At 46.1% G+C, this 18,231-nt stretch overlaps 1 long non-coding RNA gene across 1 annotated transcript; it reads left to right on the forward strand.

Annotated features, from left to right (window-relative positions):
* The first annotated feature begins 4,887 nt into the window (after window positions 1-4,887).
* Window positions 4,888-16,791, forward strand: LOC141645808 (uncharacterized). Its single transcript, XR_012545173.1, has 2 exons — window positions 4,888-5,166; window positions 16,617-16,791. It is a non-coding gene; the product is annotated as an uncharacterized LOC141645808 (long non-coding RNA).
* The last annotated feature ends 1,440 nt before the right edge of the window (window positions 16,792-18,231 follow it).

Below are 18,231 nucleotides of genomic sequence, written 5' to 3' on the forward strand. Positions count from 1 at the left end.
TATAAAGGTGGGGTTTTATGGTGGATTAGTGTGGATATGGATGACATTTTTTTATAAATATAGATTTCAATAAGGATAGAATGATCATTTTCTTAGCCAAATAAGGAAACATGTAAAGTGGAGTTGAATGGACGAAAAAGAAATACTTGCAAAGTTGAGTTGAATGAAGGAAGTATTGCTTATATAGCCAGCCAAAGAGTATTTTCTAACCATAATAGGATTAGGTAGACGTAAGTCGGCATATTAGATATAATACTCGAACTATAACAACCGCTATATTGCTACAAAAAGCGTTGTCGTCGTGACGGGGAAGCGCAACAGCGGAGGTGCGGGTTGTGGTATCGTGGAGTATGGATGTACTCAATCCTCATGCGATTGATTTGCCTATTAATTTAGGCCATCCAACGCTACATGTCCTTTTATGGTGAGATTATCAGTCAGACTCTCATAAGTCTTAAGACTCTGGCACATGAGCTTTTCACTAACTTTTATTATTTCTTTATTGTTCAGACCCATCTCAGACTCACCTCAAACTTTATACATTATCCGTCAGATTCACCTCATACTCTACTTTTCCATACCACTTTTTTTTTTAACAAAAAGAAATGACACATGTTGTATACTCATTGGATAATTTCTCTTCAAGGTGAGGTCAAGACTCACCCAAAGTATTAAGTTGAGTCTTGGATTTCCAAGACTCAACTTAAGACTTTGTCAAGATTAGGGTAGATTATTGGTAGTCTTGAGTAAGTCTTGTCTTAAGACTTACCAAAGTCTTATCTGAAGACTACCAATAATCTTAACCTTAGTCCATAGTCCATACTTTCTACAGACTAACATATATATTTTTTTTTTGCAGCAATAAAGAAAGTTTCCTTATACAGCACCTACCCGACTCTCCGAGTTGGACTTTATTACTACATTATTTGAAAAGGAAATTAAACTAAGAATGGGGTTGCCAAATAGAAAAAGCTTCTTGAGGGGACGATCTAAGCTTGCCAAATGAGCGAAAACTTCTTTTCTCTTCTTACGCCTCGAGGGCGTAGAAATTTACGGGAGAAAGACCTACTTGTAGAGCAAGTAGATACATTGTGTCTCGAAGATTCATCCCCTTGGCTATAATTCTTCTTGGAGTTAGTAATTCTCTTTTTCTCACTCACTTGACGATTAAAAGGGTACCTGCAAAGCCTACGTGTAGACGAGGCACGTGACGGTTTACCAAACGAAGAAATCTTATACTTCTTAGGACAAGCTGGAAAAAGGAACGACTGGTGTTCATTTGAATCATTTTGGGCTTGGAAGCAAATAGAGGTGTTGGTCGTGCCATTCGCCAACGAAAAAGGTAAGCAGGAATTAGGAGCGACAAACGTAGGATTTCCTTGGAGGATTTGAATACCAGAAGGAGATGTATAAGTTGTCAAAAATAGAGGACAAACTTGAGTTTACACCATCAATAGAGGACTCCCTCGAACTAATACCATGAATCCCATTGATGACACCTGAACAAGAAGACGTGTCTTCATTCACCACCACCATCTTCAGTTTCCGCTTTTTAGACCGTCTATCCTCTTCTTTCTCTTATAATGATCTCTTGTAATTCCTCCCTCCTTGGTGCCCTCAATGTTAAGGATCCGAATTGTCATAGTTAACAAGTCTCTTTTATTGTAAAAGCTCACCTTACTACCTTGAATATTTTTTTGATAAACTTGTCCGGAGATCCTTAGTCGTGAATTTCCTCCACCCTTTCTTGAGAACTCAAGAACCGAGTTGTTAGGAATATGCTCATTATCACCCATTTGAGAGTCTTTGTGATTGTGTTCCAAATCAATATTAGGAGAAGAATTTTCTTTGGAATTTATAGGAAGACCATCATCTGAAATACAGGTATCCTTAACAATGGAGTCAAAAAGTGGAGTAATGTAAGAGCCACATAAAGACCCCCCATTATCGTTTACTGAGATGTCTCCCTGTATTATCAAAATCAGGGATAAGTCTTTTACTTTCCCTAGCCACCTCACATAGCAACTGGTCATCAATACTTCTTTAGCGTTATGATTAATAGCCCGTAGATTCTTGACAACATTCAGCTCTTTAAGGATATCTTTATTCTTAGGTTCAAGCATTGACGCAGTTTCTAGATCAGTTTGCGCTTCCAGGAGCATATTAGTCTTCATACAATGCAAGCTACAGTATAGCCTTAGCATTTTAAGGAAGGACTACAAAACCAAAGAGCATAAGTTTATGGATGCCTCACACTCATGGAGCTTATTAGCGCAAGCCGCTAAATTCAAATTTAAAGAGATTGATAATTGCAAGACAAATTCAATGTCATAGTCCTCCATAGATTCCAAAACCAAACATAAAAGTCGACATGCCATTTCATAGCAGCCGCCATCAGAGTCAAACAGATTTTGCTTAGAGAAGTTGTTGCCCATCTCCTTAAGGAATTTAACCTTAATCAAATGGATTTCTTCCATTGGTAAGAAAGAACTAAAAAGTAACCAGTTATCCTCCTTGAATTCACCATTTCCATGTACAATAACAAAGTGCTTTAGAAAAAATGCATCTACAGAAATGGCAGCCATAACTTTTCACAAAATAACCCAATTTGGAAAGCTAAGATAGAACACCTTTAAAAGGTGATTAATAACACAAATACTCTTCTATGAGTAGATTATTTTGAAAATTAGTAAACCAGAGATACTCCTAAAAGCTTATAAAATAAGAGCTATCGGACAAGTATTTTCGAAAAAATCACCACACCTGACCCAAACCATCACCACCGTTTAATCTCATCCCAAGCCCACCCAATTACCACTCCTTTAATAATTAAAGCACCACCAAGAGTTCCCTTCAACACCAACCTCGGACTAAAAAACGTCAAACACAAATAAAGTCTACCAACGAAAACCAAACATGCACCTTCGACGACAAAATCGAACTCGAACATATACACATGATCAAGACAGAGGTGAAGAGGAAGCAATACCTGGGAAAGGGGAACACCCACCAGGACGCATACAAGATCACCAACCACAACCAGAACTGATAAAAGGATGAACGAAGAAGAGGATGGTGAATCGTGCTGACAAACCACAGTCAAGATTGAAAACCGATCGAACCACGAAGGGAACATTGAAAATGAGAGAAATGGTACTGGTGGAAGGGAACCGGGTAATCGAGTTTAATTAGTGAAGAGTGAGAGGTCGCCAGAGATAGAGCTTTGAAAACGGCCCCATCTCCTGCGATAGGGTGAGACTCAAGAAGGGCGGTGGGCGGAAGGGAGTTGCAACAGCTTCAAGATTGTGTTTTTTAAGGGTTTTTCTAGAGAGAGAAAAGGGGAGTTGCGGCTTGTTCTTAATTTAACACTTATACTAACATATATTGTATTATGATAATATTGTGTTATGATATGAATCATAAGACCGTATTTATAATACTTGTAACACCCCATGGTAATTGAAGAGGTCCAGTGATAGGCTTAAATGACTAGTGCTTAAAGGGATTGGAAGTACTACTCATATCAACAAAGTGCACTTTCTTTTATGGTCATCCATGCGAAAGAACTCCAAAGTTAAGCGTGCTTGACTGGGAGTAGTCTTAGGATGGGTGACCTCCTGGGAAGGTTTCCGGGATGCACATGAGTGAGGACAAAGTGCGCTATAAAGGACCCGTGTTGATTTGTGGGCCGTGTACACAGCCTGGTGAGCTATCATAAGTAACCGCTCCCGACCCGGTTTGGGCCGGGGTGTTACAAGTGGTATCAGAGCAACCCTGCGACCGTGTGGTGATCGGAGGCAGTTGTTATACGCTGCTGGAGGCAGTGGTTATACGCTCCATTGTGATCACACACCTAGCGGGGGAGGATTCTGGGTTAGCGGTTATGCTCCCAAGCGCAACGAGGACGTTGCGTTCTTCAAGTGGGGGTGACTGTAACACCCCATAGTAATTGAAGAGGTCCAGTGATAGGCTTAAATGACTAGTGCTTATAAAGGGATTGGAAGTACTACTCATATCAACAAAGTGCACTTTCTTTTATGGTCATCCATGCGAAAGAACTCCAAAGTTAAGCGTGCTTGACTGGGAGTAGTCTTAGGATGGGTGACCTCCTGGGAAGGTTTCCGGGATGCACATGAGTGAGGACAAAATGCGCTATAAAGGACCCGTGTTGATTTGTGGGCCGTGTACACAGCCTGGTGAGCTATCATAAGTAACCACTCCCGACCCGGTTTGGGCCGGGGTGTTACAATACTAGCTAAAACTTTAACCTAGATTTAGAATACTAACTTATTTTGCAAGTGTAACGCCCCGGAAAAGCAGACAGGCAGCTCAAAATAGCTCTTTTTATTAATAATAAACAGCAGCGGAATTACAAGGGCGTCACTGTAACACCCGCGAATTTCCCATTTTGACATTTAAAATTTATTAAGCCATTTGAATTACTTTATTAAATATTTTTGAATTGTTCAATTTAATTAATTTTATGTCAAACACGATTTTTATAAACGTATTATATAAAAGCTCATTTTTATAAAAATACGTACGATTAAATTATATTTTTAAGGCACAATTTATATAATAATATATGTATACGTATTTTTGGTCGGATAATAATAATGACTGTAATAATCATAATCTCCGTCTTAATTTCCGTCTAAACTTTAGACCGTCACATTTCATGTTGTACCTACTTTAATCTGGACCAATCAAAAACCAACAACACATTCACCCACCTTAAAAATATCTACTATTATTATTATTATTATTATATATTATTATTATTATTATTATTATTATTATATTATTGTTGCTGTTGTGTTGATTTGCGCGTCCCCACACCCTTCTTCATTCATACTCCCTCCTGCCTCTTCTTCTTTCTTTCGAAACAAAGCAACAACAACCACAACAATGACAGACCGTACCATCCCCATTTTCGGCACCTTCAAACTCCGATCCCGCCTCCATTTCTCAACCAAACTTCACCATTTTTATACCAATAGCTTCCCCTCCTCATCCTCCTTCTTCCTATATAAAAAAGAGCCAAGCTTTCATCCGGTTTCATTTCGGCCGTCTTTCAAGGATGCAGTTTTTGGAGCTAATCTCTTCTATTTTGGGTTTAGGATCACCCTTGGACAGTTCCTTGGACGTTTAGGAGATCAAAAACAGGTAACGGTGATAGGTTACTCGACAATTGTCGGAATTTCCGTCTTAGGCGTCATTTTGATACGTTCTTGTTTAATAAAGTTTGAGTCTTTATGTTGTTTCACATTTGTTATGATGATTCCCGTCTCGAATGGTGGTTGAAATGGGCTAGTTTCTGCTGTTTCAGTGAACCATTTTACCCGACAATTCTCGAGTATAGTTGAGCGAATTAAATGGTTGTCATTTGTGTTTCATTCATGCTCGTTTCCGTCTCAGTAGTCGTTTTGGGGTCGTCTCGTGTTCTGTTTTTCAGTCGAAGGAAGGTGTTGGGCGGCCTGTTATGTGGGTTAGTTTTAGGTCGGCTTTAGTGGCGTGTTTGGCGGATGTTTGGACTGTGTTGGGCGGGTATGTGAAGCGGGTCTGGGTGTGCGTGCACTGGTAGCTTCCGTCCTGTTTCCAAATGAAATTTGGGTATAAAGTTGTCTCGAATTTGGGTTGTCATTGGCTCGTCTTTATGTGTTCATGGCTCTGTTTTGGACTGTTTTGGGACGGTGGTAACGGAGGTCGGGTGGAGCTGTTTTAAGGATGGTTGCGGGTGGGGTGTCGAGGTAGGTGTTAGCTCGGATTTTGGGGTTGATGTGCAGGTTGTGGGCAGTCGCGTAATGGCATTTGGGTGGGCTGTTTTGGGATGTCACGGGTGGTTAAGGTGGTTGTGGCTGAGTTCGGTTGTTTTGGGTGTTAATAGGATAATTAGTATGTGTTGTATAATTAGTGGGTATATGACCGTCTTATGTCTACTGGTCTTAACTCGTGAGTCATGGTTATAAATGGTTGGGCACTAGTTTAGTTTATATGAAATATTATTAATTCCCGTCTCATGGTTTATATATATATATCGTAACCCGTTAAATATCATTCATTTACATATTAATTTAATTGGACTTGTCATAATCTTTTACTTGGGCTTGACATAATTGATTCGTTGGGCTTGGCATTACTTATTTGTTGGGCTCACTGACTTTTACTTCGTGGGCTCAACCCCTCATGTTTGTTGGACTCAAATTCTTAAAGGTTTTGGACTCATATTCTTCTCTCTTTTGGACTCACTACTTTTGTATCTTTGGACTCACTTTGTCACATGTAATCGATTGTAAGTGTTCCGGGTATAATTTCCGGAGCAGTTATTAGTTACCACCCTTGACTTGTAGAATAATGTCTTGAGCTGAATCCTTCTTGCTCCTATCGTCCCACTCGGCCTCTCCTGCAACAATGAACGAACTGAGGGCTTGGCTGTGTGCCAAGCGTACTCACTCCGACGCTCAAGTCAGTAAACTTAAAGGATTAAGCTGTGTTACTTGGCTAGATGCTTATTGTAGAGAGATAAGGGAGATATTACCAGATGAATAGTGTATTTAGGTTATAATTGTGAGATGCTTTCCTCAATGAAGGTTGAGGAGTATTTATAGACTTTCACCTTTTGTCACGTAGTGGCCAAGTGGCCAAGTGGCTAGCAGGTGGAAAGACTGATCTACCCCTCGGCCGAGGGACCTATGGCAGGCCGGCGGACAATGTTGACTCGCCGCCGAGGGGTCTTGGATATGAGTACGCGGATGTGTGTCCCGGCTGGCAGGTTGTCACGCCGAGACCCAGGTGGCAGGCCGATGGGATGCATCGGCTAGGCTATCTAAGTCGTTGACTTGCTGTGGATATCTTTGACCTTGCTCAGTGTGTTGACTTGGTCAGCGGTGCAGAATATGCCCCATCAATTTGCCCCCAGCGTAGTCTATGCCGTGGTATGGGCTCCGATGTACGTTGAGCATGTATTCTGCACAAGTAATTTTTAGAAATTTTCTGCATCGGCTTCTTCTTGTGCATCGGCGTGGCTCTTGCTAGGCCGTGCCGTATACCATATCCTAGGCCGTGCCGTATACCATATCCCCCCTCCACATGGATGCGTAAAGGGCACTCGATGTGGAAAAGAATATGACGCTGGCCGTGACCAAGGCCGAGAGTGTCTTGGTTGATTTTGATTGCCCCGGCCGGTGCTTCCTAGCTTGGTTGATCAGGTGGCCGGCGGAGACCAGATACCTAGGAATTTGTTGAGGAAAATGAATAGTTGAAGGGATGTGAACGGGCGTGTTGAAGACGCTTGGTCACTGTTGCATTGATTGACGTTTAACTGTTGCGACGATTGACATTCCGTGGTTGCATGCTCGACACGTGTTTGCTCGTTGATTGGCTGTTGCTTCATGGGCTGTGCTCTGATTGGCCCTTCATTGTGGGCTTTTTCCCTATAAATAGGGCAGTTTTTCCGTGATTTTGGTCACTAATTTCATTTTCTCAAATTTTCTTCAAAATTTTCGTCTTGCTAAACTGAAGGGCTTCTTTTTCTTCCAATCTTCGGAGTTTTTGATCCGGCTAGCACTTTTTCCTTTGAAGGTAAACAAACGAATTTTTCTTTTCTTTGCCGGTAATTTGTTGTGAACATGTCTGCTGGCGATGCTGGGCTAGCACTTCCGCGCCGGGGGGTTCCCCGTCGCGTCTTGACGAGGAGGAGATTTTAGAGGCCATCCCGCTAAGGTTAGGGGGTCCTAGGCCTCCTTCTCCCGTAGATGACCTGCCCCTCCTGGGGGAGTTGGAGGATGAGGATGATGTTGATCACGGTGATGGGGCTCCCGTCGATGGTGGGAGGATGACTGTTCCGAGTCATGGCGAGGCCTGCACGACTGGCCTCGACCGTGTTTGGACGAATAAATTCGCTAGTAGTTCCGGAGGGACCCTGTTCGGAGATCATTTCTCCTTCGGTGAGGGGTATAAAATTGTTGTCCCGGAGGAGGGTCGAGTGGTCTGTTGCCCTTCCCCGGGCCATATCGGCGTGTACCTTAAGCATTTGGAGTACGGGCTCCGGTTTCCTTTAAACGAGCATGTTGTGGCCATCATCAGAGCTATGAACCTTGCCGTGGCCCAACTACATCCGTTGGCCATGAGGACGATAATCGGCTTTGTGTGGCTCTGCCTTTTTAAAGGGGAGGTCCCTACGGTCAACCTATTCCGCCGACTTCATAGTCTTCGGCCGTCGATCTCCCGAAAGGTGGGGTGGTACAGGCGTCCGGCGGAGCCCGGATATGTCTCCGTAAACAAGCTTACTTCCTGCAAAGATTGGCAGGGGCGATGGGTGTACGTCCAGGTGCCGGAGGACTACCCGTTGCCGAGGTCTTTCCAGGGCCCCGTTCATTTGCGGTGTGAGACCCGGGAAGAGTATGAGAAGTACGTCTCCCGGGGTAGCAAGGTTAAGATGGACGCTTCTTTTGTCCCCCTTACGGCGGATGAGAAGCGGGCAATGCAGCTATTTGATGCTGAGGAGGGATGGCTGCCCCCGACCCAGATTATTCTTCAGGACGAGATGCTCTGCCGCGTCGGCCTCATACCGGCCCTCAGCCGTGGTGAGTAGGGTCGGTGTGAGGCCCACCTTTACTTGTTATGTTCCTGTTTGGAGCTTTCTTACTTCTTTCATACAACTCTTGTTTGATTCCTTGCAGATCGATTTGGTCAGGATCTGTCAGAGAAGGACTTGGAGAGGCTTGGGCTTGATAAGGACGGAAAGGTTCTCACCCGCCATCCTACGGCTGAAGCACGTGATCGCCGACTGTCTCCTAACGAAGTCATGGAAAGACAGACAAAGGCGTTGGATCAGGAGACGGCACAAGCACGGGTTCTTGGCAACGTGCTGAGAAGACCAAAGAAGGCGGCGTCCAAGTCGGCGGCTGCATCAATGGCAACTCCCTCTTCGACCCCGGTGATCGAAAAGGATCATGTGGAGGTGATCAACATTTCTGAGGGGGAGGTGACCGTTGCTAAGGTCCCTTCTCCGAAGAAGAGGAAAGACCCACCGTCTGCTTCCACCGTTGCCGTGGAGGAGCCTGCTTCCGCCAGCCCTTCAGCTAAGAGGGTTCGAACTGGTACGGATTTAACTTGTGGTTCGGATTTAGCCGGCTCGTTGGGCATTCCTGGTGACAGGCTTTCTGACGTGTCAATGCACGGTGACATGGATGCTCTCTGTAACTTTTTTGCAGTTCCATCGTCGGAGACCGCCGTCCTCGCTGAACGGCAAGCAGGGAAGCAGCCTGAGAAGGCGGTTGAGAAAACGGGTGACCAAAGTGTCACCGTGGACTCCTCACCCCAGAAGCTTACCCCTACCGAACTCGTGGCGGAGGGTGAGAAAATATACAAGAAGTTGGGGAGATGGAACCGTCAAGCCGCTTCCCTCATCATGGAGCAAGAAAAGGCCACGGCCCAACTGGGCGCTGATTGCAAAGCTCAAGTTTGATCTTCTTGCTGCGAGGGGGAAGCCGGGAAGGCTAAGCGGATCTCCGTCTTCGAGGGGCGTGCGGAGGAAGCCGAGAAGCTGCCGAGGGCCGAGAGGGCCAAAGTTGAGGATCTTGATGGCGCCACGGCCAAGATGATGGAGGAACGGGACAGGTACAAGGGCGCCTACGACTCTGTGGTTACCAAGAGGGACGAGTGGGAGGATCGGTTTCAGAAGCAAGCAGAGGTGCTCAGGGGCACGCAGGCTATCCTTGCTCAGAAAGAGAAGGATATTGAAATGCTTCAGGATGAGCTCCTTCCTAAAATGTGCGTCCAGTTCCGGGACCAGGCCGAGAAGGCGACCAGGGAGGCGATAAGAAGACTCGTCCCCGAGGGCTCCTTTCCATGGGATAAATTTGATACTCTTTTGGATGAAATGGCTGATGCTGAGGAGGCCGCGGCTACGAGAAGGCCGAGGCGGCGGCGGCGGCTCGGATAGCCGAGGCCAAGGCGGTGATGATGCGAAAGTGAAGGAGGATGAGAGGTCAAGTTGCTTGAAGATGCTGCTCGGCCTTCAACAAAGCCGCCACCGATGATGCTTGTACTCGACGCAGGGGAGCATCGAGCATAGGGAGACGGGCGGTCGTCACCGGACTCACCCGGCATCTCGGATAGCTTTAGCTGTTCGGGGGCCAATTATTGAGCCTTCTCTCCCTGCCATCCTTTTGGCGCTTTAATTTCCAAGTCTGTACCTTTTTGCTTTTCTGTTTCCTTGCTTTTTGTAAAGCTCTGGTAGGTAGAGTTTAGGCAATCCTTATGGGGACGGCCGTCGTTTGTACTCTTCTTGCAGTCATTTTAACAAGGTTTTATCTTTTTGGTCCTCGGCTTGGCCGGGACTCTGATTACGATCCTTTATTTGTCTTCTTGTGTCACTGACTGAGGCGATTTGAATGTATGTCTTAACCGTGTAGACATATTGACCGCTAGATTGGCGTCTCAATTGCACTGTATATGTTTCTTCTTAGCGTATCGGCCGACGTGTTCCCCGTCGCTCTCGGTTTTGGTCGAGGTAATCGGGGTTGCGGTTTTGATAGCAATCGCAACTGTGTAGGCACATTGACCGCTAGATTGGCGTCTCAATTGCACTGAGTATACGTTTCTTTTTAGCGTATCGACCGACGTGTTCCCCGTCGCTCTCGGTTTTGGCCGAGGTAATCGGGGTTGCGGCTTCGATAGCAATCGCAACTGTGTAGGCACATTGACCGCTAGATTGGCGTCTCAATTGCACTGAGTATACGTTTCTTTTTAGCGTATCGGCCGACGTGTTCCCCGTCGCTCTCGGTTTTGGCCGAGGTAATCGGGGTTGCGGCTTCGATAGCAATCGCAACTGTGTAGGCACATTGACCGCTAGATTGGCGTCTCAATTGCACTGAGTATACGTTTCTTTTTAGCGTATCGACCGACGTGTTCCCCGTCGCTCTCGGTTTTGGCCGAGGTAATCGGGGTTGCGGCTTCGATAGCAATCGCAACTGTGTAGGCACATTGACCGCTAGATTGGCGTCTCAATTGCACTGAGTATACGTTTCTTTTTAGCGTATCGGCCGACGTGTTCCCCGTCGCTCTCGGTTTTGGCCGAGGTAATCGGGGTTGCGGCTTCGATAGCAATCGCAACTGTGTAGGCACATTGACCGCTAGATTGGCGTCTCAATTGCACTGAGTATACGTTTCTTTCGGCGGGCAACAGTGTATGGCTGACGAAGTAGATTGGGTGTTGCTGTTTGTCTTCTTCCCTGATGATCACGGCACTGACCGTGGCCGAGGTTACTGCTATGTATAGGTATAGCGTCTCCCCCATTATCGGCCTGGACAGAGTTGGGAGAGTCGAAGATGAGCTTTCGGTTGTTTGAAAGCTGTGCTCTGTTCCTCCCCCCAGCTGAAATCTTTATTTCCTTTCAGCACTTTGAAGAATGGGGTGCTCTTATCGGCCGACCGAGAGATGAAACGGGCGAGAGCCGCCATTCTCCCTGTCAGTATCATAACCTCTTTCCGATTCCTTGGTTCGGGCAGGTCTAGGATTGCTTGGACTTTGTCCGGATTGGCATCTATGCCTCTGGCGCCGACAAGTACGCCTAGAAATTTTCCCCCCGGACACCGGTTGCATTTCATTGGGTTGAGCTTCATCTTGTATTTCCTTAGTGAACAAAATGTCTCGTGTAAATCAGCCCGGATGCTCATTTGTCGGACTTGCTTTTTACAATAGCGTCGTCGACGTATGCCTCAATGTTCCGTCCTTTTTTATTTTGAAACACTTTGTCCACCAGCCTTGTGTGTACGTCGCTCCGGCGTTCTTGATCAAATGGCATCATTTTGTACATGTATGTGCCGTTGGCGATGATAAATGCGCATTTAGGCATGTCTTCCTCGGCCATAAACACTTGGTGATACCCTGAGAAGGCGTCCAGCAGGCTCAGCATGGTGTAGCCTGCCGTGGCGTCGATTAAGCTATCTATCCGAGGCAAGGGATAACAATCTTTGGGGCATGCTTTATTAAGGTTGGTAAAGTCTACACACATTCTCCATGCCCCCGATGATTTCTTCACCATTACAACATTGGCTAGCCACTCAGGATAAGTACAAGGCGTGATGAAACCTGCCGCTAGTAATTTATCTACTTCGGCTTTGATGGCCTCGTCCTTCTCAACCGAGGAGTTTCTCATTCTCTGCTTGACTGGGCGGGCGGTGGGTATCACGTTCAGACTTGTGAACAATCACCTCCCGATTCACGCCGGCATCTCGGCCGCCGAGTATGCGAAACGTCTTTGTTCTTTCTCGCAGGTCTAGGAGGTCGGCTCTGAATTCTGGTTCCAGGTTGACACCGACGGTTACGGTGCGGCCCGGATCGATCTCTACCTCCTCGGTCTCTGCTCCTTCGATCATGCCGATGGTCCGGTCGTTCCGGATCCGGGGTGTGTCTTGTATCCGAACGACTCTAGTTCCGGCGACGCTCTCACCCTTACTAGATACCTTATTGTTTTGTAGTCCTGGGCTTCGCACTCTCCTCTAACCTGGTTGGTCACGAGGAGCGAATCTGTCTTTACCATGATACGTTACGCCGGCGGCTTTAGCTAGCTCAATTCCGGTTATCACCGCCTCGTACTTGGATTCCTTGGGGTCACCGAGGTAAGCCTCAAGGCGTGCTCGGATACGTCCCCGTTTGGGCTGATGATAACCATGTCGGCCTTCGAGCCATATGTCGCGGAGAGGCCGTTAGCGTGAACCTCCCACAAACCGGGATCTTCCTCTTTCTTCGAGATGAGCTTTTGTGCCTCCCCCGGTCCGAGACATACATCAATGTCAGGGCCCGGATGGATATTACAGCGTCGATCTCGCTCAAAGTGATCCGGCCTATGAGTACATCGTAGGCAGGTGCACCGTCGATGACCACGAATTTAGACATGACGTTCTTGGCTGCACCTCCCTCGCCGAACCTTACCGCAAACCGATTGACCCAGGGGTACCATGCGGCCCCCTAAAAGTCGTATAACGGGTTGGTGCGGGGGCTCGTATCTTCCATCCTCGGGCCGAGGCCGAGAAAGCATTCTTTATTCATAACATTGGTGTAGGCGCCTGTGTCAATCAGGCACCCCTTCACCAAGTGGTCGGCTATGTCTAGGTGGACCATAAGTGGGTCGCTGTGAAGAGCGACGACTCTCTCGTAATCCTCCCGTCCGATGGTCATATCGGGAACTTTGGAAGCGGGGTCACCGTGTTGGGCGCAAAGTTGATGGCCTGATAAGGTTTATCCAGGTGCCGTTTGTGCCCAGGAGTGAACTCGCCGCTCTCGTTGTCCCTGACGACGACATTGATCACTCCTACTCGCTCGGGAGCGGGCTTGCTCTTTGATCTGCCGGTATCTGTTTTGGCCTCGGCAACATATTTGCCGAGGTTCCCCATCCGAATCGGTTCTTCAATGGCATCCTTCGGTGTCGGCAATCGTTGGTTAGGTGTCCTGTGGCCGTGGTACTCACGATCGCTCGTGTCACCATCACTTCTCGGCCTATGGGGTCTTTCCCATTTCTGGCCCTCGTTTTTGCTCAAAGCGAAAACATCGGCGGCCGACGCGACTAGGGGGTGTGATCATCGTATCGCTTTTTGTAGTATGTCCCCGAGCTCCCCGCATTCGCCGAGCTTTGTTTTCTGGCAGACTTCTCTGGCCGTGACCAATTATTCTCACGGCGTCTCTCATCGGATCGTGACCCATTGTTGTCACGGCGTCTTTCGTCCGGGTTATTCTCCCGGCGGCTATTCCTTTCTGAGTGCTTGGCCTCGCTGGGGCCTTCCCAAGTCTTGTGGTAGTCTTCCACCTTGATGGCTTGGTCAGCCAACTTCCTTGCGGCGTCCAAACCTAGGCCTCCGCACTTGATGAGCTCATTTTTTAAATCTCCTTTTGGGAGGCCCTTCATCAGTGCGAAGGCTGCCAGTTCGGGATTGATTTCTCGAATCTGCTGGACCTTTCCATCAAACCTCTTTACGTAGCTTCGGAGAGACTCGCCCCCCTCCTGTCTGATGGTTAGGAGGTCGGAGGTCTCTACGGCCCTTCTCTTATTGCAGGAGTACTGGGTTAGGAAAGCGCCCTTCAGGTCGGCGTAGTAGTACACCGAGCCATCGGGAAGCCCTTTGTACCAGCTCTGAGCCATCCCATGCAGAGTTGTTGGGAAAATTCGGCACCAGACCTCGTCGGGCTGCTCCCATACCGACATGTAAGACTCGAAAGCCTCAGCGTGGTCGGCTGGATCGATATCCCCCTTGTATGATAGGGGTGGCAGTTTTAGCTTGTTTGGCACCGGGACTTCTAGGACGTAGGCGTTGAGGGGTTGCCTGACCACGTGTTGAATGACACGTGGCGATCGGCTCCTCGCATCCCTATCCTGGCTTCTCCCCTCGTAGCGGGAGGGGCTCCTTCTTCGACTATGACTCCTTCTCCAACTCTCCGAGTCGGACTCCTCCGGCTCCTTTGGGGTATGCCTCGTTCGTGTGGCGGGGACGCTGTCCTTCCGTGAGTGCGGGAAGGACTTAGGTCTACCGCGCCCACTTTGGGCTCCCCCGGCGTCTTGACCGGGTCAACTTCTCCTAGTGCTCCGTTCGATTTCTCGAGTCACGTTTTGGGCCCTGTTATCCTGGACGGTTTCCGCCGCTCTTGTCGGTGTGACAGTGTGAGCGGGCGTGTTGCTGATTAGGTCCAGGAGCATTTTTAGCTTTTCTACGTCAACCACATGCCCCATGATGGTGACCTGGTTGGTTGGCACCGGCGCGTCGGGTATTATTGGCATCCCGAACTCCGGTTGGATTACTCCGCCGGTGGAGGGCCGCATGACTCGGAGTTGTTGAAAGCGTCATCTTGGTAGAACGCGGTTTCGTCGGATTCTGGCTAACGTCTTCTTTGTTTCGACATTTTCTCGGCTTTTTGGGTGGGTTTCTATTTTGAGTTTTGTTTTTGTTTGGGAATGAATGTGACTAGCTTCTAGTGTCTTTCCCACAGACGGCGCCAATTGTTCCGGGTATAATTTCCGGAGCAGTTATTAGTTACCACCCTTGACTTGTAGAATAATGTCTTGAGCTGAATCCTTCTTGCTCCTATCGTCCCACTCGGCCTCTCCTGCAACAATGAACGAATCGAGGGCTTGGGCTGTGTGCCAAGCGTACTCACTCCGACGCTCAAGTCAGTAAACTTAAAGGATTAAGCTGTGTTACTTGGCTAGATGCTTATTGTAGAGAGATAAGGGAGATATTACCAGATGAATAGTGTATTTAGGTTATAATTGTGAGATGCTTTCCTCAATGAAGGTTGAGGAGTATTTATAGACTTTCACCTTTTGTCACGTAGTGGCCAAGTGGCCAAGTGGCTAGCGGTGGAAAGATCGATCTACCCCTCGGCCGAGGGACCTATGGCAGGCCGGCGGACAATGTTGACTCGCCGCCGAGGGGTCTTGGATATGAGTACGCGGATGTGTGTCCCGGTGGCAGGTTGTCACGCCGAGACCCGGTGTGCGGCCGATGGGATGCATCGGCTAGGCTATCTAAGTCGTTGACTTGCTGTGGATATCTTTGACCTTGCTCAGTGTGTTGACTTGGTCAGCGGTGCAGAATATGCCCCATCAGTAAGCATTTCGTAAATTTTCACATGACGTAAATTATTCATTATCACTTATTATATTTTATCTAACCGGCATGTTAAATTAGAAAATGGAATATCTATTAATATAGGACAAGTATGAGTCATTATTTTTAAATGGTCATTTGTGAAGAGTCATATTCTTGATAATGCCTTGTATAGTTCCGTTGTGAGAGTCTTGGTCCTATCGGATACTAGGGGTGAGCTATAAGCCCTCTAGTTGCGATATGATCGTTGGGATTAATGTTCCCACCTGTACTCATGGTGAGATGCAAGCCATGAGTATGAATGTGACATTTATAATCCCGTGTCATATGATGTTTGCATGATCATTCCTACTCCTATTTTGACTCAAGTGTGACATTTTACATTGTGTGACTACTTGACATTCCTTATTTATTTGCCCTCGGACATTGGGTCACGGTTAGGTGCCATTGTTTCCGAGTTGGACTATTTTTTCCTTCCGCCTCTTCGGACCGGGGGTCACGGTTAGGTGACAAGGTTCCGATTTGAGGTTACTCGACTTTCGGGCACGGTTAGGTGTACCATGTTTCGAGTCTTGGATACGATTTGGTATCGTGTGTCGAATCGGGTGTCGTCCATCCCGAGAGTCTGGCCAGGTTTAGACTAGGACCGTATTATGATCGTCGTCCTACCAAGAGGTTGGAGTCTAGAGGGTTTGTCTTGTTTGAGTTCATACTAAGTATATGTCTTACACTTGTTGAGTCGTGTCCACATGAGTGGGTGGACTTGGTGATTTTATTTCCTTGATTGCATATTCATCCTCATGCACCATGCCTATTCTACTAAGAAAGTATTATGCCTGTTTCACCATGATTGTTCATTATATTTCCTTATTCCTTATTGTTAGGATAGGTTGCATGATTAATATGTTTGATTAAGTGTTGTTTGTTATCTGCATTTCGACATATTGTGGCTGGGAGAACCTCGAGTTACTCCCCACTGACTGTGGCGTTCATGTTTACATGAATGACAGGTTTTGAAGATGCTTACGTGGGGAAGACGTGTGGGCTAGCGAGAACTAAACCCTTGGACCTTAGTTTCTAATTTAGAAACCTTTTATTTGTTTATTCGTGGGATATCTTTTCCCCGCTTTCTAGACTTGGGTTGTGATAACCTATATTTGTCTATTTTAGTATTTGTTTCATTTAGTTTTTGGCACCCGCGTTTTAATCTTTAACTAGTAACTTAAAAGTTTTTTTAAAATCTCACAAATTCCGCTTTAATTTATTAGTTATATTTCCGCGTTATCGCGGGGTGTCACAGTTGGTATCAGAGCATATGTTGCTCCCGACGCACACACGTGTACCCCAAATTTAAACTGAACTTGACCTTGAATAATGAATGAGAGATGGGTAGACTTAAGGACCTAAGGTGGTAGTCTGTAGTGTGTTTGCTCTTTGTTAGGTTCTAACGTGTTTGTTGATTGTCATTTGATAATTTTTGTATCCTTGGATCAATAACCGTGAGCTTACCTATGTGAAGATCAAGATTTGGTGACTATTGTCGAGCATTGAAGATTTGTTCAACTTTTGAAGAATGCTTCTTCTTCCTCGAAGTTTTTCCTTCATCTTTATGTACCCTGCCTTGCTTTCTACTTCTTAATGTTTGCTTCTTCTAAACTCTTTTTTCTTATTCCTTGGGAAACTACTCTTGTACCCTCCTAACTTGTGCTTTGTCCCTTGCTTATCCTCCCTTAACACCTTTTGATAGTACTCTTTCCTTTGTGGAATGTTAACCATGGTTGGATAATTTGACTTTTGTGGAGTTTGTTTGTGTTTGACCCTTAACCCTGCTTTTGAGAGGTCGTGATGTTAGAAAGACTTAGGTAATGTGATGAGACATACTTAGTGATTCTTATACCTAGTTCCTTGACAAAGTGAGTATGATTGATTGGTGGATTCTTTGTGTTAGGGATGAGTTGCCTATGTGATTAAAGTTATAGAACTTGACTTTGTTGTTTATGGTTGGGATTTGAAAGCTTAGTAGGTTGAGCGTCGTCACCTTAGGAGTAAACGTGAGATAAGTTTAGGATATGAATTTGGAAGAAAACCCATTTTTAGATGTTAATGATCCCGTATAGATTGGTGATGTGAATTGATGTTAGTTGTTCCTTAAGAATTTTGTGGAGAAGCCTTCGTTAATCCATTCCTTGGTTTTTAAAACATTGAGGTTGTGTCGAGTGCTTGAGATAAAGAGATGCTTTGATACTTGAGTGGTAGATTTGCTCTAGGGAAATCCTAATATGCGATAAGATAGGTGGAAGAAGTATCTAACCAATTTATCAACTCTTAAGCGAGTGTTTATTTTTACCTTGATCAGTCATAGAGGTGTAATCCTTTAAGAGAGACTTGCATATAAGGAATGAGATGAATTGCCTTCACCCTCGTTTTTCGATTTGGTTGTTTTGTTATGATGGTACAATACCCTAATAAGTGTGACCTTGTTAGAGAGAACCTTAAGTCTTAGGAAGCGTATAGTTTAAGCCTTAAAATCCTCCTTCGTACCATTAATCGTTTTCCTTCCCTTCGTTCATATCTTGGTTGGATTTAATTCTTAATTATAAAAGTTTACTTGTCATTTCCTTGTCT

This window comes from Silene latifolia, chromosome 3 (genome assembly GCF_048544455.1).
Source record: "Silene latifolia isolate original U9 population chromosome 3, ASM4854445v1, whole genome shotgun sequence".
NCBI classification, from domain to species: Eukaryota; Viridiplantae; Streptophyta; class Magnoliopsida; order Caryophyllales; family Caryophyllaceae; genus Silene; species Silene latifolia.